Source organism: Pantherophis guttatus, chromosome 4 (assembly GCF_059756535.1).
Source record: "Pantherophis guttatus breed Tessera chromosome 4, ASM5975653v1, whole genome shotgun sequence".
NCBI lineage: Eukaryota > Metazoa > Chordata > Lepidosauria > Squamata > Colubridae > Pantherophis > Pantherophis guttatus.
In genome coordinates this window covers 95592184-95615465 of record NC_142066.1, presented here as the reverse complement: position 1 = coordinate 95615465, position 23282 = coordinate 95592184, and the positions used below count along the sequence as shown (strand labels likewise).

Sequence of the window (23282 nt, the reverse complement as noted above, 5' to 3'; positions counted from 1 at the left end):
TAGCAGCCATAAAAATGTCTATATTACAAAAATTTCTATACTTGTTCCAGACCATCCCAGTTAAATTACAAAAGACCTTTTTTAATGACCTCAATAAAACAATAGCAAAATTTATCTGGCAGGGGAAAAAACCCAGAATAAAAATGAAATTACTACAAGATATGAAGAGCAGAGGAGGATTTGGATTGCCAAACTGGGAATTATACTATAGCGCAGCAACATTAGTTTGGTTAAAAGATTGGATCAATTTGAAGAATAAAAGAATACTAGCTATAGAAGGTCACGACCTGCAGAGTGGATGGCATGCCTTTCTGTGGGAAACAGGACCTACAAAACAACAATACTTCCACAGACACCTGATCAGGGATTCGCTAATAAATAATTGGATTAAAGTTAAAAAGAAACACTTTTTAAAAATCCCAACTTGGCTATCCACAATGGAAGCGGTGATCCATCCAAACAATTTAGATTTGAATAAAATGTTAAAATATGAAGACCTATTAGGTAACCATGGAAAGTTAAAAACATTTTACAGGACCTCCAAGAACAAGGGCTACGAGTTGACTGGTGGGCTTATCTCCAATTACAAAACCGATATAAACAAGATATAAAAGATTATGGAATATATGTGTGTGTGTGTGTGTGTGTGTGTGTGTGTATGTGTGTGTGTGTATATATATATATATATATATATATATATATATATATATATATATATATATATATATATATATATATATATATAAAGTCTTTGGTTATTCGGGTCTTCTCCCACGTAAAATTGGAAGTGTCTTGGTGACGTTTCGACGAAGTCTCATTCGTCATCTTCAGGCTGGTGTTCTCGGCTTCATGCTTGCTCCTGGAAGCACGAAGCTGAGAACACCAGCCTGAAGATGACAAATGAGACTTCGTCGAAACGTCGCCAAGACACTTCCAATTTTACGTGGGAGAAGACCCGAATAACCAAAGACCTACATACAAACACCCGCGAAAACCTGATATATATATATATATATATATATATATATATATATATATATATATATATATATATATATATATATATACACATACACACTTTAGAAGGCACTGCTGACAATGTTTATTTTCCATTTCAATGCAATGTACATCCGTTTTAAATCTTTCAAGCACTAGATCTTTGTTATGGACAATACATAATCAGAAAAGCACTTTCACATTTCTGTACTTGCAAGGCAATAAACAATATGATTTAAGGAAAGCCTTTTCACATGTTGGCTTTGCTGCATCCTAGTAACAGCCTGTCTTAACAGGTTCTTATGGGACAAAATCTTCTTTTATGTAAGACAAATAGTAGATTGCCTACAAATAAACATTTCTTCACTCTTCAGAATATATGGATGTTTTAACTCACAACCAGCATTTAAAAGGATCTTACCAAACTGAATTGTAAACTTTCCATAAAAATATTTCTCACTTTAAACAAGATATATATATATATATATATATATATATGCACTTAGCCCATCCCTGCTCCTTCCAGTGAACTTCACCCAAATGAAGATTTGAGTGAAACAAACTATTGCTTTCAAAATCTGTTACATCCATGTGACTTTTTCCTAGTATGGTGAATAAGTGTTAGGTGGAGAATCTGCTTGCCTTACAGGTGTTTGAGAAGAGGCACTATATATACTTCTTCAAAATAGATAAAAACTCTTTATTTGATGGAGAAAAAAAGAGCAAGGAAATGGTATCCTTTTCTCTTAACTAAAACAAAAATATTGTAAAAGAAGCACTTCCAAAAGCAACAAGAACAGGTTCAGTCTCCTTCCCTAGCAAATATTATAGCTTCAAGCTATTCTAGGCAGGTAGCTAACTAGCTTCTAAGGCTTGTTTTCTGCATTGTGTACTTGTACTGATAGATGAATTTTCAATAGTGGCCCAAATATAAAATGCCTGGGGTTTTTTCTACATTAAATTCTTTTTCCCCATGAACTGACCAGAGCTGGCATAATAGCCTTAGAATTTCTCATGAACTGACCAGAGCTGGCATAATAGCCTTAGAATTTCTCATGAATTGACCAGAGCTGGTATAATAGCTTTAGAATTTCTCTTAATTTGTAAAATCTTAAAAGAGATCTTCAGCATCAGCTTTAAACAGCTTTTTCTTTCATTAACAAGTTAGAATTCCACTACAGTTTCCTACAACTGTACCCAGTAGTTTAACAGGGACATACAAAGGTATGAGGGTAGATAATTGGGTCAAAGAAGAATCTTGATTTTCTACAAAACTAAATTGTGAGTAGAGTGGAAGGAAAGTTTTAGTTCTGCCATTTCCCTGTTTCCTTCCAACCCCTCCCCACCATACACTGGATGCAACACTCAAAATATGGCACAAATCATCCTTTAGTACAGCCAGCATGGCTGCATGTGTCCATAGGGGCTAGGACCGGTTTCTTTGGTATACCCCAGAATTGTGCAAATAATGTCCCACATCCCAGGCCCCCAATATATCCACAGCCTGGAAGCATGAACGAGAGCAGGGCTCAAAGCCACCTCAGTTAGTCTCATAGGAGGACAGCAGAGCAGCATCAACTGGCTCCATGCAAGAAGGACATGTGAATGATCGCATCAGCCAGTCATCAATGCAGTTTACATGGTAGATGTGTAGACAAGGCAGGAATCGGATGGGATCTCCATATACAAAATCCAGCATACAGATTACACATTCTTTGATTTTCTTTTCTGATGGCTCTGAGCCGGGATCAAATATTCCTTTAGGAAGGTGCTGAATTAGTCCAATCCTTTGAGCTATCTGGATTTGCTCCTCTTCTGTTAGTTGTGTGGCAAGACGTGCCTAGCTAGGCATTGGGTGATACACTGGAATTGGAGTGTGATCCTGGTAAGGGGACGGCGGGGCAGGGAGGGGAGGTTGGTCTCCAGGCCCAAGACTTGTCCCATCGCCGGTAGAATCGTTGAGTAGCGACAGGTCATCAGCTGCCTGGGAAGAGAGGCAGCCCCCCGTGCCCGCCCGCTCCGGGCCGCCCTATGGAATATATCTTAAACCACAACAACTAAACAAAATTTTATTAGGACCAGACAAAAAAAATATTACTAAAATTTACAAATACCTTTTGGAAGTAGAACTGGAGGAAGAAGTAGTGAAAGGATGCATGATTGCATGGGGTCAAAATATTGGACACAACATAAAACTATCAGATTGGGAGAACATATGGAACAGAAACCATAAACTAACAAAATGAGCAGCATATAAAGAAAACACATATAAAATGTTCTACAGTGTTAGAAGCTGGATCTAGCCCAATAACTCAAAGACAGACTTCAATTCTTTTCTGTAACTTTATTGTAGATTTAATGGTACTGGAGGTCACTGACCTTGTACCTTTCTCTTTTAGGTATACAGCTGGAATAACCTGTGGACCTCGTGGTCGGAGCTATTATACCCAGGAGGAGGGGCAAAGAGGTAAGGAGTGGTTACAGGGGTTATGGGATATATGGTTGGTTAACCCTTGCAGGGCTGGGTGATCAGGGAGGTGTTGTAGTTAGATATTTACCATGACATACAGGTGGCACTTACCCCCTTCGAGATTAGCGAAAATGTACTCTAAAGTGAGCCCCATATGTTGGAAATGTAAAAAGAAAGCGGGAACATGCTACCATATGTGGTGGTCCTGTCCTGAGGCTTGAAAATATTGGCTAAAAATTAAAGATTGGCTGCAGGAAATTACTAATGAACAATTAGACTTAGAACCGGAACTCTTCCTATTGGGGATCTTCAATATATATATATATATATATATATATATATATATATATATATATATGTGTGTGTGTGTGTGTGTGTGTGTGTGTGTGTGTGTGTGTGTGTGTGTGTGTGAAGGGCACAAAATATCTAGTACTACACATATTAACCGTTGCCAGGATTGCCTACGCTCAATGTTGGAAACAGCCATGTACGCCCGCAGAGAAACTGGTCATACAAAAGGTTATGAATTGCACAGAAATGGACAAATTAACACTGAGTTTAAAAGATAAAGAGACATTGATATTTTACAATGTGTGGGAACAGTGGTATAACTGGATAGAACGGAGATAGATTGAAGATAGATAGTTAATAAGTACAAGTAATAGATAAAATAAGAATGTACGCACAATTTTAATTTTTGTAAATAATGCACGAATTATTGTCATAAGAAAAACACCACAATTAGCTGTTGTTGAGTGAAATAATTTTTTATGTTTTTAATGTAATAAAAGTTTAACAAAGTGTTTATAAAAAAAGAATAAGAAGAATTTTTTTTGCTAATGGCGATTAATAATCTATTTCAGGTCCTCATAGAAACCTTCCTTGTTTTCTTCTGGATTTATGAGAATGATGTAGATGCTGACAATGGTAATGTATTGGCACTTTCTGAGAGGAAAGCAGAACTTCATAAAGATGCATGATTCATTTTAAGTGGAGTAGCTGTTGCACAGGAGTAATTCCATTCTCTCAGTAAAAGAAACTTTAATTCAGTAAGGTATTCCTTGATTTACAATCATAATGAAGCCTGCATATTATTGACTTGAACTGTGACAGTAATTAAGTGACATGCCCACATGATCATTTAATGACCCCGATTTTTGTTCTCCCCAATGCTGTTGTTAGGTAGAGCATGGGGTATCTCAGGGATGTGGGAGACCCTGGGAAGCCTAATCCAGGCTCTGGCCCACACAGCAGCAGCTCCTCAGTTCACATATGGCTTGCCCCAGGCTTCCTAGAGCCACACCAGCAGTCCGAAGCACCCTGTGCTCTACTTCCCACCCTTCTGGGTCCCTACAGGCTTTGGCTTGTGTGGCCACTTTGCTGGACCTACATCCTCCTCCCCACTTACTACATTAGATCAGATTACTTTTTCCATAGATTTATTTCAGGAAGGAGCTGCTCTGCCAAATTGTAGTTGCTCAAAATAGCACCTGCTTCTGGAATTAGTGCCGTAATATAATGTATCCATTGGTTCTCTTTCCTGAAGTAAATCTTTAGATTTCCACCCTGGGGATGGTGCTACATAGCTTCTTCTTTGTAATTGAAGACTTATTAACATAATATCCATAATAGGCCAATGTAATCAGATCAATAGAAAAAACAGGTATTAAAAAAAATGTAGTGAAATCTGCCACCATATTTTAAATTAACTAATGTTAGTTTGTTCAATGACCACACATAATAAATAATATAAAGTAGCAAACACAAAAAACATAAAATTGGCTTTCCCTCAATAAACCAAAGGAATATGAAAAAATATGAAAAATGAAAACGAGTTTGCTATTCCTCATGGCAACACTGAAAAGACCATTAATTGGATAAGAGAAAAATCATAATTTATGAAGACTGCTTATTCAGCTTCTTTATTTTGCTTTATTCAACTTCTCATTAACTAGCTATATTCCCAATTGCTATCTGGAGGTATGTCTTGAGATGTATGTCTTGAGATGTATCTTATGTATGAACCATTTTAATACAGTCAGTTTTTTTTTTAAAAAAAGCAGCATTGTTTTATTTTAACATGCTTGAAAGCACAATCAAGAAAAAAAAGGAAAAATAAAGGTGCCAAAAGAAATAGGATATTCACAAATAAAATTATGAGAAATGTCAACCTAACAGACTAGTATTGCCTATAAAGATGATCTTATAATTATTTTGTATTTTAAAATCATTGTCAAAAATCAATAATTAGCAAAGATAGTTAATATAATAAGAATCATCAATCAGAATATTTAAACAGGAATATTTATCTAGTTTGAGAAAACGTTTTGATCAGTAGTGGGTTCCACTTACCTTCGCTACCAGTTCAGAACTGTGAGCATGCACAGCGCTTCTACACATGCGCAGAGCGTCCGTCATGACGTCCGGGCGGGTGGGCAGAGCCACCTGCCACTGCCACTACCAGTTCGCCCGAACTGGGGTGAACCGGTAGAAACCCACCATTGGTTTGATCATGAATCAGACGAAATTTAACAATTTAAAGCCTTATATTAAAAGAAACCCAAACTTCAATAGTTTTACACAATTTCATGTGTAAAACTACAGTCCATAGTTTCTATATCAAATTATATTCAGTATCAGATATGTTTTTTAAAAATAAAAAGTTATTTTTCATGCATATTCATATAACTTAAGTTTTCCATTCTTCTAGAAAAAGGAATCATGTGTTTCTTCCAATACAAAACTGAGCAGGTATTATGTACAAAACCACTATGTATATTTAATGGAAAGTAAAGTTTAGTAATAAATTTTAAGGAGATTGTACATTTATATATGTCTTATGAGAAATAAAAATAAAAAACTTTGATGAAAAAATAAAATAAAATAAAGTTTAGTAATACTTAATAGAAACAGCTGGCAAGAATGAAACACTGATATTTAAGAACTTTATTTTAAGGTGAATCATCTTCCAGAACAGTTGAATTTTATGAGATTGCTAAAAAGTATGGGGAAATGATCACGATGGGTCGGACACGACTTTGCAACTAACAACATGGGGAAATGATTCTGCTTCTAATAAAGTGATAGCCCTGAATGACTGGATGAGTTGGACTTCTCTAAATTAAAAAAAACAAAAAACCAAGTATTTGATGATACTGTATTTCATTCATTATCTGGGAAAAGTCTTATGTTACAAAAAAAAATTGTTCCTGGAAATTTATTCAGTTTTAATTTTCATATCATTTATTTCGTTTCATCTTTTGACTTCATTTTGTAACACTGTGAATCTCATGATCTGTATTGCTTTTAAATATTCCATAATCTCTAGATTAGATATCTCTTTTCCATATAGCTGTGAATAATACTTAAATTGGTTGATCAGCTGTTCTAGAGTTGAGACATCCTTCTTTCTTACCAAACTGATTGATCGATTATGTGCCATCACATTGCTTTTAACTCCTAGCAACAGATAGCTCTTTTCCACAAAAATTTAGTCCTAGCCTGTTCTTTCAAGTCTCCCAATGGTGCACTCATTTCCACTGTAACTGAATGCATCCACTATGCTGCTGGTCATCCTCTTCTCTATCCTTTCACTCTTCCCAGCACTAAAGCCATTTCCAGAGAGTGAATGTACATGATGTATCTGAAGTACAATCATTTGAACCTGGTCATTTGTGCCTCAAGTGAGAACTCTGCACTGATTTGTTCAATGATCCATTAGTTTATTTTCTTGACTGTCCATGATATTCTCAGGAATCTTTGCCAACACAAAGTTCAAAGTGATTAATATTCTTCCTATTCTGCTTCTTTAAAGTCCAAATTTGACTTCCTTATAGGTTAATAGGGAATGTCACGGCTTGCACAATATTGATCTTTGTATTATAGACACATCACATGCACTTGAATATATTGTTCAAAGTCTTTGTGGCTGCTTTATCAAATGCTAGTCTGCAGCATATTTCTTGACCACCTGTTTCTTGACTGTTGATGGCTAATCCTAAAATAGCAGAAGCTATTCAGCAATTTGATATCTTCATTATCAATTCTAATGCTGATTGTTCTACTTATTGCCATGAGTTTAGTCTTCCTTATGTTTACTTTTAGCCAAAAATTTCCCTGTTATCTTTGACTTGTAATGTTAAGGCTTGCAGATCAGCTATCTATCATCAGGGGTACTATCATCAGCATAGTGGAATTTATTCATGTTTCTTCTCCAGTCTTCCTCCTCTTCTTCCAATTCAGCTTCTCTTAAATATATATTCAGATACTGCACAGCATAAATTGAATAATAAGTGGAGATTATAAATGGATTATAAATGGAGTCTGCTGCATCCTTTATCTTGTTTTTTATAAAAAGTTTTTTTATTTATAATACAAATTAAAAACAATGAACATAGTGTGACATCTCCAGTTTAAACAATTTCATCAAATTTTGTCATATAATTGATACACTTCCTTATCTCTATACATATTTACACTAATTATCAAATTTCAAATATATATATTCTTTCATCCATATAGGTTATATCAATATCTAATTCAATTGTATCTATCATTGGCATAAAAACTTCTAAACATTTTACTCGTCAATGGTCTTTTATCCCAGCATTCCTCCTCCATTCCAGCCAATAGTAAAAATTCCAGATTTCAGAACAGAACAGAACAGAATAGAATTTTTTATTGACCAAGTGTGATTGGACGCACAAGGAATTTGTCTTGGTGCATATGCTCTCTGTACATAAAAGAAAAGATACGTTCATCAAGAATCATAAAGTACAACACTTAATGATACTCGTAGGGTACAAATAAGCAATCAGGAAACAATAGCAATATAAATTGTAAGGATCCAAGAAACAAAGTTACAGTCATACAGTCATAAGTGGAAGGAGATGGATGGTGGGAACAATGAAAACATTAATAGTAGTGCAGACTTAGTAAATAGTTTGACAGTGTTGAGGGAATTATTTGTTTAGCAGAGTAATGGCATTCTTGTGTCTAGTTGTTCTGGTGTGCAGTATATAGCGTTTTGAGGGTAGGAGTTGAAACAGTTTATGTCCAGGATGTGAGGGGTCTGTAAATACTTTCACAGCCCTCTTTTTGACTCATGCAGTATACATGTTCTCAATGGAAGGCAGGTTGGTAGCAATTGTTTTTTCTGCAGTTCTAATTATCCTCTGAAGTCTGTGTCAGTCTTGTTGGGTTGCAGAATCAAACTAGACAGAGGTGCAGATGACAGACTCAGTAATTCCTCTGTAGAATTGTATCAGCAGCTCCTTGGGCAGTTTGAGCTTTCTGAGTTGGCGCAGAAAGAACATTCTTTGTTATGCTTTTTTGATGATGTTTTTGAAGTTGGGTGTCCATTTTAGATCTTCCGATATGATAGAACCTAGAAATTTGAAGGTCTCTTCTGTTGATACTGTGTTGTCTAGTATTGTAAGAGGTGGAAGTATGGAAGAGTTTCTCCTAAAGTCTACCACCATTTCCACACTTTTGAGTGTATTCAATTCCAGATTGTTCCAGATTAATTTGTTCTTATCTTTAAATTCCAAAGTCAGTCTGTCCCTTTCTGCCCAAATTAATATTTTAGCTAACACTTCTTTTTCTGTGGGGGTCTCTTTGTTTTTCCATTTTTGTGCATAAGCCAATCTTGCTGCTGTTAGAATATGTAACATTAGGTAAATTGCACTCTTGTTGTATTTGCCCTCTATAATACCCAGTAGAAAGAATTCCAGTTTTGCTTCTATATTTTGCGATAGTATCTCTTATCCATTGTCTTATCTGGTGCCAAAATTTTGTGGCTTTTGGGCATTCTCACCACATGTGATAAAAGGTCCCTGGCACTGCCTCACACTTCCAACACATTGATGAATGTTTTTTGCTTATTTTTGCTAATCTTCTGGGTGGGAGATGCCACCTATAGAACATCTTATATAAATTTTCTTTGTATGTAGTAGCTAAGGTAATTTTTATGTTTTTTTCCCAAAGATCCTGCCACTTGTCTAGATCAATGCTATAGCCAAAATATTTGCTCCAAATTAACATAAATTTCTTTTACTTGTTCTTCTAACATATTTTGTTCCAATAAATAATGATATATTTTCCTTATTGCCTTCTCCTCTGTTCTTAATAAAATTTTATCTAATTCTGTTAACTCTGTTTTTATGCTCCAATCTTTTCTATCCTTCATATATTTTGATTGTACTTGGAGATATGCCCACCATTCGAGTTCAATTCCTTCCTCTTTTAAACTTTTCCTGGATTTCAACTCTCCTCTCTCATTTAACAAATCTTTATATGTAATAACTCTTCCTAACTTGATAAAATTTGGGTGTGTGAACATCTCCAATGTCGATATACAATTTGGAACTTCCATATAAAGTACATTGCTTAATTTTGATCTAAACATCCAAGAGTGCCAGTCTGATGAAGTGCTTCTGGAAGTACTTGTGAACCTTGTATTTCTCTTCCCAGAGAATAGCGTGCCACCCAATCTACATATCATGGCCTTCCAGTGTTAGCAACCTCCTATTTTTTAGATATATCTAATCACTCACCCATACAAGAGTTGCTGCTTGATAATATTTTCCCCCAGTCTGGAAGGCCCAATCTCCCTCTTTCCTTAGCATCCTGTAATAATTTTAGTTTAATTCTTGGTTTTTTACCTTGTCAAATGAATTTCAATATGATTTTATTCAAATTTGTAAAAAAAATCCTTTTTAATGTAATTTAATGTAATGTAATTTTTTTTATTAAAAAGTTTTACAGAAGGTTTACATGTTTATTCCCCCCTTCCTTACCACCTCCACCCCTCCCCTCCCTTACCCCCCCACCCCTCCCCCCACCCCTTCCCCTTCCCATCCGCCCACCTCCCCCCCTCTTCCCAGAACAAATTACAGGGTATAACATTCAACAATCATAATCCATCCTAATCTAAATAATCATAACATTCAGCATCTCTTATTCCTTCAATTCCCTAATTATCCTGCTAACTTAATTACCTAAAAACACACCAAATATCTACATATTTATTCATAACCTATTTGCAACTTCTTATTCCGGTGTTTACTTTGGATATAATCTATCCATCTTCTCCAGTCCCTTAAATATCTTTTATTTGAATGTTCCTTCAAGTACGCCAAAAATTTTGCCATCTCCGCTAGGTTTGTTACTTTCATTGTCCATTTTGGATTGTAGGTAAATCTTGCTTCTTCCAATATTGTGCCACCAGCAATCTTGCTGCAGTTATTAAATTCAAAATCAAATTAGTCTCTATAACCATAAAATCCGTAACTATGCCCAGCAGAAACAACTGTGGTGTAAATTTTAACCTCTTTTTAAGAATATTTTGTAAAATCCACCAAATTTTTATCCAGAACGCTTTAACCTTTTTACATGTCCACCAAATATGAAAGTATGTAGCATCCTCACAATCACATCTCCAACATTTTGTTGTACATTCGGATACATACAAGATAGTTTTTTTGATCTAGATGCCATCTATAAAACATTTTATAAAAGTTCTCCCTTAAGGAACTTCCGGTTTCCTTGTCTTCGGCGACGGCGGTGCCTTTTGAAGGACCGCCAGCCCCGCCGCTTGTAGAGCCGCTTCGCGATCGAGAAGCGGCTCGAAAACTTCAAAATCCACAGGATTATTGGAGGAGAGGTCGCAGGGCACAGGTCGAGTCCCTGTAACCCCCCAGGGAATTGTTTCTGGGGAGGAAACAAGCGTGGCTCCCTCCCAACCTGCTGAAACTCCGGGCGGCGTGGGACGACTCTGCTTTTGCAGAACAAGCCGGCTGCAGGAAACATTTAAAGCGAAAGGAACCAACCTTAATAAGCAGCAAAAATTTACTTGGACTCTGAAACTCGGAACTGCAAGTATTAGCGCTTTGTTGATGTTTTAACTTCAGAAAGAATGCGAATGAGTGAAAGTAATTTGAAAAAACATGGTGCTCGGCTTGAGAGTTAACGAGCTAGCGAGTGTGGATTGGTGAACTCATCTTGCTTTGTCACAAAGTTACCAAGTTGTTACAAAGTTGCTTCGTTTGTAACAAGAGAAATAACAGAAAAACTTCTCCCTTTTTAATACTTGACTTTGTTCTACTTTAGTTCTTATTTGATTAAATCTGGGGGACTTTTTTAGAAGTCTCTGTGGAGGTGGGAAAGGAAAAGGAACTTCCCTCTTCAGAAAAACTAGCTTACGTGGCAGGATGGCCTCAAAGAAGCAAGAAGGGAAGGCAGCAGGGGGGGGGAATCCCCCACACACAAACAAGCAATGCAGCCTCCCCCTGCTCAACAGTTACAGACACAGAAAAAAGATTTTGATGTGGGAGATTTAAAAGAATTTATTTCAAAAGCTCTGGATGATAAATTTCAAAAATCCCAACAAGAAATAGATGATAAACTTCAAAAGTCTCAACAGGAAATTATGCAGGAAATTAATGAAGTTAAAGATATGGTGAAACAGAATCAAAACAAGGTGACTAAAAAAATATCAGAGGTGGCGTCTGGCCTTGCAGAATTTATTATTAAAGTTGATTCTAAAGTTGAAGAATTTAAATCAGAAGTCAATGTTAAGATGAAAGACAATGATTATAAAATTTCTGATGTTGATGATAAAATGCAGAGAGTTGAAAATGAAATTGTTATGATGCAATTCAGGGCAATGGAATTTGCAATAAGGCTTCGAGGAATCAGAGAAGATGACAGACAAGATTTGAGACAGGTTTTAGATTTGATTCTAAAAATTAATCCTGATGTGGTTTTTTACAAAATAGATAAAATTTACAGAGTGAATTCTTGGGTGGCCAGACAGAGACAACTACCTAGAGATGTGGTCATATATTTTACGGACAGAGCAATAAGAAATGATATCCTGCAAAAATCTTTTCATACTACTGTGCAAGTGGGGGGGCTCACAAATTGGAGTCTATAAAGAATTACCACCTAAAATGTTGAAAACCAGAAAAGATTTCGGCTTTCTTGTTAAAGAATTGCAAAACCAACAGATACCATTTCGGTGGGATGCCCCAACTGGTATAATTTTGAGATACAAGGGAGAAAGACACCGTTTGAACACAGTGGAGAAGGCGGAGCATTTTTATACTACTATTTTTAAAGAAAGAACACCATCTCCGCGTACATCCACAGTTCTGGAGATTAAGGAGAGTGATAAGAAGCAACTTCAACAAGAATCTCAAGAACAGTCTAAGCAGGAACCAGAGGAAATGCAGGGCGCTGAAGGAGGTTTTCTGGATGAGCCTTTTTTGGAATCTTCTCCAATTTTGGACCCGGTTCAGATGATTGAATTTAAGGATCAGCGCATAACTCGAGCTAAATCTAAGCAACTTAAAGAAAAGCAACAACAGGAAAGACAAGATAAAAAGGGAGCTAAGAGTACTACACAAGAGACTGGAGCCATGGGGGGAGCGAGACCGAAGATTTCGGAAGATATTCGGTTATTCTGCTCTTTGCTCCAGAAAGATAAAGATGACGATTAAGTGCTTATCTTGGAATGTGAATGGGTTGAATTCAGCACAGAAAAGGAAGAAATTATTTGCATATTTGAAACAATTTAATAATGATATAATTTGTTTACAAGAAACGCATATTACAACCCAAGATCAAAAGTATTTGATAAATTCCAAATTAGGAACACACTTTATATCTTCAACTTCGCAAAAAAAGAATGGTGTGGTTATTTATGTAAATAAAAAGTTAACAGCTAATGTTATAGAAGCAGATGAAGATGGTAGGTTTGTAGCAATTGAATTGCTTACAGCAAACGGCCAAATTCTTCTGATTGGAATTTACGCTCCCAATCAACAACAGGACCATTTCTATAAAATGTTACATACTAAAATACTGCAATGGGACTACAGATCTATTTTAATTATGGGAGACTGGAATGGAGTAATTGATTCTAAATTAGATAAAAAAAGTTTGGCAAAGTCTAGAATCAGATTACCACAGACTTTTTTTGATATGAAAGAAGATATGGAACTAAAAGATGTTTGGAGAATACATAATCCAAAAGAATTGGACTACACTTTTTTTTCTGACAGACACAGATCCTTCTCTAGGATTGACTTTATTTTGTTGTCAGATGATTTACTTGTCAAGACAAAAAGAACAAAGATTTTTCCAAGAACTTTGACTGACCATAGCCCAGTATGGATAGAAATTGAGATAGGCAAGACTGAAAGACGATCTTGGAGATTAAATGAGAACTTGTTCAGATATGAAAAAAATATAATAGAACTTAAAAAGTACCTGAAAGAATTTTTTGAAATAAATTTGAATAAAGGTACCCCAATTGAAACTGTGTGGGATGCAAGCAAAGCTTATATGAGAGGGGTGCTTATTTATATGAACTCTAAACATAGACTGAATCGACAAAAGAAAAGACTTGAATTGGAAGCAGAAATAAACCCAACAGATGAAAGAATACGTGGTGCTATAAAAATTCTGAAAGACCAATTTCAGATGCTTATGGCAGAACAAGTTGCAACAAACTTACAATATGCGAAGCATAATACATTTTGTAATGCCAATAAACCGGGCAGATGGTTGGCCTATACATTGAGGAAAAAACAGAGTATACGGACTATTGATAGTATTGATATTGGAGGGAAAGAAATTTTTCAACAAAAATTAATTAAAGAAGTTTTTGTGGACTATTACACCAAACTATATGCTAAAGAGGATGTGCAGAATGGACTTATAGAAAAATACTTAGCTAATACAAGAGTTACAAAAATTACTGACCAACAAAAGGAAAGAATGAATTATCCTATAACAGAGGAGGAGATATTAGTAGCAATTAAACAATTAAAAACAGCTAAAGCTCCTGGAACGGATGGTTTGACTGCAGTGTATTATAAAACTTTGCAAGCAGAAATGGTGGAACAACTCAGAGATCTATTTTGTAATATTCAACAAGGGGGTAAAATACCCCCATCATGGACAATAGCTTATATATCTCTGATACCGAAAGAGCAAGCAGGTCCCAAAAAACCGGAGAATTATAAACCAATATCTCTTCTGAATACTGATTACAAAATTTACTCAAAAGTATTAACCAACAGGTTGATGCCAGTAATCCAAAAGGTGATTCATGATGATCAAGCGGGATTTATCGAGGGTAGATATATGAAGGACAATGTAAGGCAAGTAATAGATTTATTGGAATATCTTGAGAAGAATAAACAGATCCCTGCAGTGCTGGTTTTCTTGGACGCAGAGAAGGCCTTTGATAGAGTGGATTGGAATTTTCTACTAAAGACTTTAAAAAAGATGGACTTTGGGGATCAATTTATACAGGCGATTTCAGCAATTTATCAAGAGCAAAAGGCACAGATTATTATTAATGGAAGTTTGACAACAGAGTTTAAAATTGAAAAAGGAACAAGACAGGGATGTCCGTTGTCCCCACTTTTATTTATTTTAACATTAGAAGTCTTGTTAAATACAATACGGGACTCTAATATCTTGAAAGGTATAATGATAAGGCAAGAGGATTACAGAATAAAGGCATTTGCAGATGATCTGGTTGTTACCTTAACACAGCCAATGGAATCAATAATTCTGATGAATGACATTATACAAGACTATGGTAAAGTTTCAGGTTTTAGACTGAATCAAAAAAAACCTAAGATGATAGTTAAAAATATGACACAAGATCGTAAACATGAGCTTGAGAGGAGGGCAGGTTTTGAGATTGTACCAAAGGTAAAATATCTAGGAGTTCAGGTTGCAGAATCAAACACGAAATTGTTTCAAAATAATTATGAGGTGTTGTGGCAAGAGTTGCAAAAAGACATGGAGACCTGGAAAAAACTGCAGCTGTCTCTACTTGGAAGAATAGCAGCAGTTAAGATGAACATTTTGCCAAGATTTCTTTTTTTGTTTCAAATGATTCCGGTGCTTAAAAGTGATAAGCAATTGAAAGTGTGGCAAACTGGAGTGAATAAGTTTGTCTGGAACGAGAAAAAACTGAGAGTGAAATTGAAAATTATGCAAGATGTTCCAGAAAGGGGAGGTCTTAAACTTCCAAACCTACAATTATACTATGAAGCAGCAGCTTTGACTCTAGCAAGTGACTGGTTTGGAAGGAAAAAGACTGGAATATTGAATATAGAAAGTTTTGATCTTGAATTTGGATGGCATGCTTACTTATTTTATGACAACAAAGTGGATAAAGTATTTAGAAGCCATATACTTAGAGACTCTTTGATGAGAGTTTGGAAGAAGCACCGATTCAAATGGGATTATAAAATACCGCTATGGCTGGATCTTGGTCATACTTTGTGGAATACAAATATAATGTCACTCGGGGGGTTTTTATACAAAGAGGTTCTTTTTACAGATGCGGGCAGATGGCAGCTGAAGACATTACAGACACTGTTGGCTGAAGGGATTAATTTAACTTGGCTACAATATAATCAACTACAATTGAGATGGAAAGAGGATCAAAAAACTGGTATTATGTTGCATGAGGAAGAATTGGTTAGACATATAAAAGAGAAAGGTCCAATGCATATTAAAAGGCTTTATAATGTTTTGCTAGAAAGGGATTCAGAAACAGAGTTAGTTAAAGATTGTATGATTAAGTGGGCACAAAATTTTGAAGAACCAGTGATGTTGGAAACATGGGAAAAAATTTGGGTTCAGAATGTAAAATTTACACAGTCGCAAAATCTGAGGGAAAATTTTTACAAAATGTTTTATAGATGGCACTTAGACCCCCAAAAATTGTCCTGTATGTACCCTAATGTTCAGTCAAAATGTTGGAGATGTGACTGTTTAGATGCTACATATTATCATGTTTGGTGGACTTGTAGGAAAGTTAAGGCTTTTTGGATAAAAATTTGGTGGGTCATGCAGAATGTTTTAAAGAAAAAAATTCAATTTTCTCCACAATTGTTTTTATTGGGTATAGTTAAGGGTTTTACACTGGGTGAAACAAAGTTGATATTGTATATGATAACAGCAGCAAGATTATTGATAGGTAAATATTGGAAAAATGAAGCTTTGCCCACTATCGAGGAATGGACTATGAAGATGGCCAGTTTTGCAGACATGGCGAAGATCTCAGCATATCTAAAAGACTGTTTACAAGAGACTTATGAATGGGAATGGAAAAAGTGGATAGATTATGTTCAGAACAAATACCAAACTAGGAAGTATCAAATAGCTTTCATTTGAAAATGATATATTAAGATAGAAATATGTTAATGTAATGAAGATAAAAAAGAAAATTATAAGGGGGAGGGAGGGGTTCAAGTTTTATATAAGTTTTATACAAAGGGGTTTTTTTTTTTACTTGATATGAGTATACTGTATGGAAGTCCGGGGGGAGGGGAGGGTTAGGGAGGGTTAGGGAGGTTGGGAAGGTTGGGGTGGGTTGAGGGGGGGGGAAAGGGGTGAAAATGTAATTGTAAAACTTTTGCAATAAAAAAAAAAGTTCTCCCTTAAGTTTTGCGCTTGTGTAAATTTCACATTTCTTACCCATATTTTTTCCCATATTTCCATCATTATTGGTTGTTCAAAATTCTGCGCCCATTTTATCATACAATCTTTAACTAGCTCTGTTTCCAAGTCTATCTCTATCAATATATTATACAATCTTTTTATATGCATTGAACTTTGGTCCCTAGTTTGTTTTATTAAATTTTCATCGCTTTGTATAATACCAATTTTCTGATCTTTTCTCCATCTGGCTTGTAGTTGTACATACTGAAACCAAGTTTGAATTATTTTCTCCTCTTTCAACACATTCAAAGGTTTTAATTTTACTATACCTCCCTCCATATTAAGAATATCTATATATGTAATTACATCCTGTCTACTTTCTATACTCGTATTCTCTATTGCGTGCCTGGGTACTGTCCATATAGGTATCTTTTCATTTAACTTATATTGATATTTCTTCCTGACATGCAATAAAGCATTCCTCAATATATGGCTCTTAAATGCTCTATCCACCTTTTTATCATACACTAAATAAGTATGCCAACCGTAAACCAAATCATGCTCTTCAATGTTCAGAATCCTTCCATTTGTTAAATTAATCCAATCACTAATTGCTGATAAGACAGCTGCTTCATAATATAATTTTAAATTGGGCATTTTCAGCCCCCCTCTTTCTCATATATCCTGCATTATTTTCAATTTTATCCTTGGTTTCTTACCTTGCCATACAAACTTATTAATACCTTTCTGCCATTCTTCCAGGTTGGCATCCTTTTTTAGTATTGGTATCATTTGAAAGAGGAATAAAAACTTAGGTAAAACATTCATTTTTATAACTGCTATTCTACCTAACAAGGACAATTGTAATTTTTTCCATTTATCCATTTCAACTTGTATTTTATGCCATAACAACTCATAATTATATTTATACAGTTTCCCATTAGAAGGTGCAATATGAACACCTAGGTATTTAACTTTTTTAACTATTTCACATCCCATTACCCTTTGTAACTTCTCTTTTTGATTTATTGTCACATTTTTAACTATCATCTTTGTTTTTCCAACGTTTATTTTAAACCCAGACACTTGACCATACTGTTTAATTATATCCATCAGAACCTTTGCTGATTCCACTGGTTGAGTTAAGGTCACAACCAAATCGTCTGCAAATGCCTGTACCTTATATTCATGATTTCTAACTTTATTCCCTCTATCTCATCTATATTACGTATTCTATTCAACAACAGTTCTAAAGTTAATATAAATAATAATGGCGATAAGAGGCATCCCTGCGTTGTACCTTTTTCAATTTTGAAAGTTTCTGTTAAACTGCCATTAACAATTATCTGAGCTGTCTGTTCTTGATATATTGCTTTTATAGATTGCATAAAGCAATTCCCAAATTGCGTCCTATAAATCACCCTCAATAGAAATTGCCAATCCAATCGATCAAAAGCTTTTTCCGCATCTAAAAATATAAGCACCACAGGGCTTTGGTTGTTCCTTTCCAAATATTCCAATATATCAACAATTTGTCTTACATTATTTTTCATTTGCCTTGTATGAAACCAGATTGATCAGCATGAATCATTTTTTGCATTACTGACATTAACCTATTTGCCAATATCTTAGCAAATATCTTATAATTGTATTCAATAATGATATAGGTCTATAATTCTTTGGGTGTGTCAAATCTTGATCTTCTTTTGGAATGAATGAAATAAAGGCTGTTTTCCATGAAGGTGGTACCCCTTCTCCCAACTGTATTCTGTTAAACAATTCTTTAAGAGGTACAACCATTTCCAATTGTAGATATTTATAATACACAGCCGTTAATCCATCCGTACCAGGAGCCTTGCCAGTTTTTAACTGTTTAATTGCTAAGAGGATCTCCTCCTCTGTTATTAATTGGTTCCACCGTTCTCCTTGTTCCTCTGTGACTATAGGAATATTCTGTCTATCCAAATATCTCTCTATATCTACACCTTGTATTTTGTCTGCAATATACAATCTTGTGTAAAATTCTAAAAATGCCTTTTTAATCATATTTTGGTGATAAATCTCTTTACCTTTATACTCTATTTTCTCTATGGCACTAGATTTTTGTTTTTTCCTCAGCATGTATGCCAACCATCTACCTGGTTTATTTGCATTACAAAAGGTATTATGTTTAGCATATTGTAAATTAGTTGCCACTTGATCTGAGAGCATCATATTAAACTGCCCTCCTAATAGGGTAATCTCTTCTTTAGTTTTCTTATCCCCTGGGTTATGTATTAACACCTTTTCTTTTTTCTTAATCTCTTCTTCTAATTCCCTCCTTTTTTCCGTCTGTCTATGCCTATATGCATTATTCATATTTATCAAGACTCCTCTCATATATGCTTTACTAGCATCCCATACCATATCCATAGATTTTCCCTTATTCATACTGAAAACAAAAAATTCCTTCATTAATTTTTTACATTCTATTACATTTTTCTCATATCTAAAAAGATTTTCATTTAACCGCCAAGATCTCCTAGACCTTTCCCCACACTCCAGTTCCATCCAAACTGGACTGTGATCCGTTAAAATTCTGGGACAAATCTTTGTCTTCTTTACCCTAGAAAAAAAAATCATTTGTAATTAATAATAAAATCAATTCTCGAACAAGATTGATGTCTATCTGAAAAAAATGTAAAATCTTGTTCTTTGTAATTCCGTTCATGCCAAATATCTCTTAATTCCATATCCTCCATTATATCGAAAAAAGATTTAGGCAGTCTCGCTCGCAATTTAGTAGATTGTAAAAGTCTTTTCTTATCAATATTGGAGTCTATTACTCCATTCCAATCCTCCATCAGCATACATGAATTATAATCCCAGTGTAATAATTTGTATGTATCAACTTATAAAATTTTTCTTGTTGTTGGTTAGGTGCATATATCCCCATTAAAAGTGTTTTCTTCCCTTCTATCAGTAACTCAATTGCCAAATATTTTCCTTGTTGATCTGCTTCAACTAATTTAGCCGTCAAGTCTCTTTTCAGATAGATCACTCTTCCATTCTTTTTTTCTGGGGCAGACGTGACAAAATGTGTTCCCAGTTTTGCATTTATTAGATATTTTTGATCAGTTATCCTTATATGTGTTTCCTGCAGGCATATTATATCATTTTTAAATTGTCTCAGATGGTGAAATATTTTCTTCCTTTTTTGTGGTGACATTCCAGGTTAAAAACCTAGAAGCCATCTTCAGACTCTGGAAGCTTGGCAAGAGCCGCTTGGTAATCCATTTGGAATTTCTTTTTCGCTCTTGCCCCTCCCACAGCTTCTGTACCAGTATTCACATTTTCTTGTAATAAGGCCTGCGCTTGTAACATTTTTAATTCTTGTTCTTTGCGTTTAGTAACTGCTCTGGTTTGTCTTTGATCTTTAGCTTCTTCTTGTTTTTCAACTATAACCCATGCTTGGACAGAACTTGAAAGTTGCAGTAATTCATCCTGCATACTCATAGCTCCACCTTCTGCTTGCTTCTGCAGATCCTCTTTCCTTCCCTCTGTTGCATCTCTTACTTTTTTAACTCCCACAGATGGTGGGTATCCAGCCTTTAGTATGTTAGTGTAGAAATCTCTTGCTTTCCAAATTGTATTAAGGCGATATCGCTCTCCTGCATAGTTCACCACTAATCCAACTGGAACTTCCCATCTGTATTGTATCTGTCGATTTCTAAGTTCATCTGCCAGAAATGCAAATTTCTTGGATTTCAACATTTTAGGTGGTATTTCTTTGAATACTGCCACTTCTTGTCCTGCCACTTGCAGCTTGTTTTTGTAAGAGGCTTGTAAAATCTCATTTCTAATCCTTCTGGTAACAAAGTAGATTACAACATCTCTTGGTAATTTCCTTTGTCTGGCAATCCATGAGTTAACGCGATAGATCCAATCAATTTGCCATTCGAATTCTCCTCTGGACTCTCCTGTAAACTGTGCCAGGGCTTCCACAAAGATCTCTTTCAAGTTTTCTTTAGGATCTTCTTTCAAGCCTCTTATTCTTACAGCAAATTCCATCATCTTATATTGTGTCAACATTACTTCAGCTTCTGTTTTATCAATCTTAATTTGTGTTTCCTCAAATTTACCATCCAGAATCTCATTAGCTTGAGCAACCTCTTTAACTCTATCCTCTACATAATTAACATGCTTCCATCCAGTCCCTGGAGTGCAACAACTATGTATTCCCTTATATGTTTATTTCTTGTTTTAATTAATTATGTCCTTCATTTCTTCCATTTGATCTGAGACTCCTTTAAATGCAAATGCAATATCTTCTTTAAATCCTTCTTTAACTTCTTTCATGGCTTCCTGAAACATCTCAAGTGTTAATGTTTGTGCTTGTGGTTGTGATTGAGCTTGTGTATCTGCTGGGGGCAATAAAGCTTGCAGCCTGGCAGTCTGGGCGGGAGAACTTCCCGCACTCCCTGCTTTAGGCAGCCCAGATTTTGTCTGCTTTGAAGCCATTTTAAAATCACACAGTCTCAGAATCAGTTCATAAAGCCAGTGAAGAAAATCCAGAAAATCTTTAAATTTTAAATCCCAAAGTCTAAAATACAGAATTAAGTCCAAAAAATTTTGAGCGGGGCTGGTAGCTGAAAGGTGCTAATGAGTTAACGAATCAGTAAAAACTTTCTTCTTAACTTTCACTTTCGTCTCTTTGTGTTAACAAGCCAGTGCCATCTTCCCCCCCTTTCCGCTTCAGCTCTGCTCTTGTAGGCTCAGAAAGAAACAATGTTCAATGGAATTGAGGTATAAATACTTGCAATTATGTAGCCTCCTGTCTTTGTTCTGCCTGCTTCAGTTCTCAATTTGTTTCAATTTCGTAGCAGGGGCGGTGGCGGCATTTTGCTCTGCCTTTTGACAGAGGTGTCCCGGCTTTGGAGCTTTCCCAGGCTCCTGGGGAGCTCTCACCTTTTGAGCCCCATAATTAATTCTAGGGCTCTTAGGGAGCTCTACCCTGCGCCTGGCTGCTCTCTTCCCCCTCTTCTACCGGGGGGGAAGGTTTTTTGCTGCTAGACACCTGTTTTTTTCGCTGTTCTAGCGGCTAACAAAATCACGGGGCTAGCGCTCCACAAAGGAGGGTCTACAATGTCCTGCGGAGCCGCCGGAATGGTAGAACATTCATCTTGATTGTCACGATTCCTCCCATGAAGGAGAGTTGCAAGTTTTTCCACCTATCTAAATCCATTTTAATTTGTTCAACTAATTTGTTGTAATTATCCCCTTTGAGTGTACTACATCTTGCAGTCATTTGGATTCCTAGATACCTTATTTTTGTTGTTGTTGTCTGAATATTTATTTTCTCAGTCAATTCCTTTTCTCGCAATTTAATATTTTTTGTTAACATTTTTGTTTTATCCTTATTTATCTTCAGGCCTGCTACTTCCCCATATTCCCCCAGTACTTACTTACTCCAGACTATAGGGGGTCTTCTATGATAAAGACAAGGTCAACTGTGAAAGCCTATACCTTAAAATTTTCTTTTTTGATTTCTAACCTTTTAATTTGTTTGTCTTCTCAAATTATTCTGGTCAAAATTTCTAGTGATAGTATAAACAATAGCAGTGATAGTGGACAACCTTGTCTTGTGCCTTTTTGAATTTGGAATTTTTAGTTAATTCACCATTAATTAGTACTTTAGCTTCCTGTTTAAAATTAATTGCTCTATACATATTTATAAAATTTACACCAAAATCCATATGACATAGCTGATTCAGCATAAACTCCCATTTAACATTATCAAATGCTTTTTGTGCATTGGCAAATATTAATACCATTTGCTTCTCATAATACTCTAAGATATCTAAAATGGTCTTGACATTGTTTCTTACTTGCCTTTTAGGCAAAGATCCATTCTGATCAGTATGAATAAGTTCTTCCAAAAATTTCTTAACTCTTTCAGCCATTATCATCATAAAAATTTTGTAATCTGAATTCAATAGTGATATGGGCCTATAATTTTTGATCAGTATCAGATCGGAGTTTTCCTTGGGAATCAATGTAATCGTTGCTTCTCTCCATGAAGCTGGGATCTTTGCATAATGCAGTACTTCATTAAATACCTCTAACAATATGCGGCCTAATATCTCTTGATGGGTTTCTGTATATTTCTGATGGTAGTCCATCAGGGCCTGGAGTTTTATTAATTTTTTGTTTTGCCTCCGTTAGTTCTAAGGGTCCTTGTTCAGCAAATCTTTAAAATCTTCCAAAACTTTGGGCAGTCCTGCTTTCTGAAGGTATTGTAAAATCTTGTCTTCACCTATATATTACTCTTCTTTGTACAAATTTTTAAAGAACATACATCACA

General features: G+C 35.5%; 1 pseudogene; it reads right to left on the bottom strand.

Annotated features, from left to right (window-relative positions):
- Positions 1–1920: 1920 nt before the first annotated feature.
- On the bottom strand, positions 1921–22881 carry LOC117656131 (RING finger protein 11 pseudogene; annotated as a pseudogene).
- Positions 22882–23282: the final 401 nt, after the last annotated feature.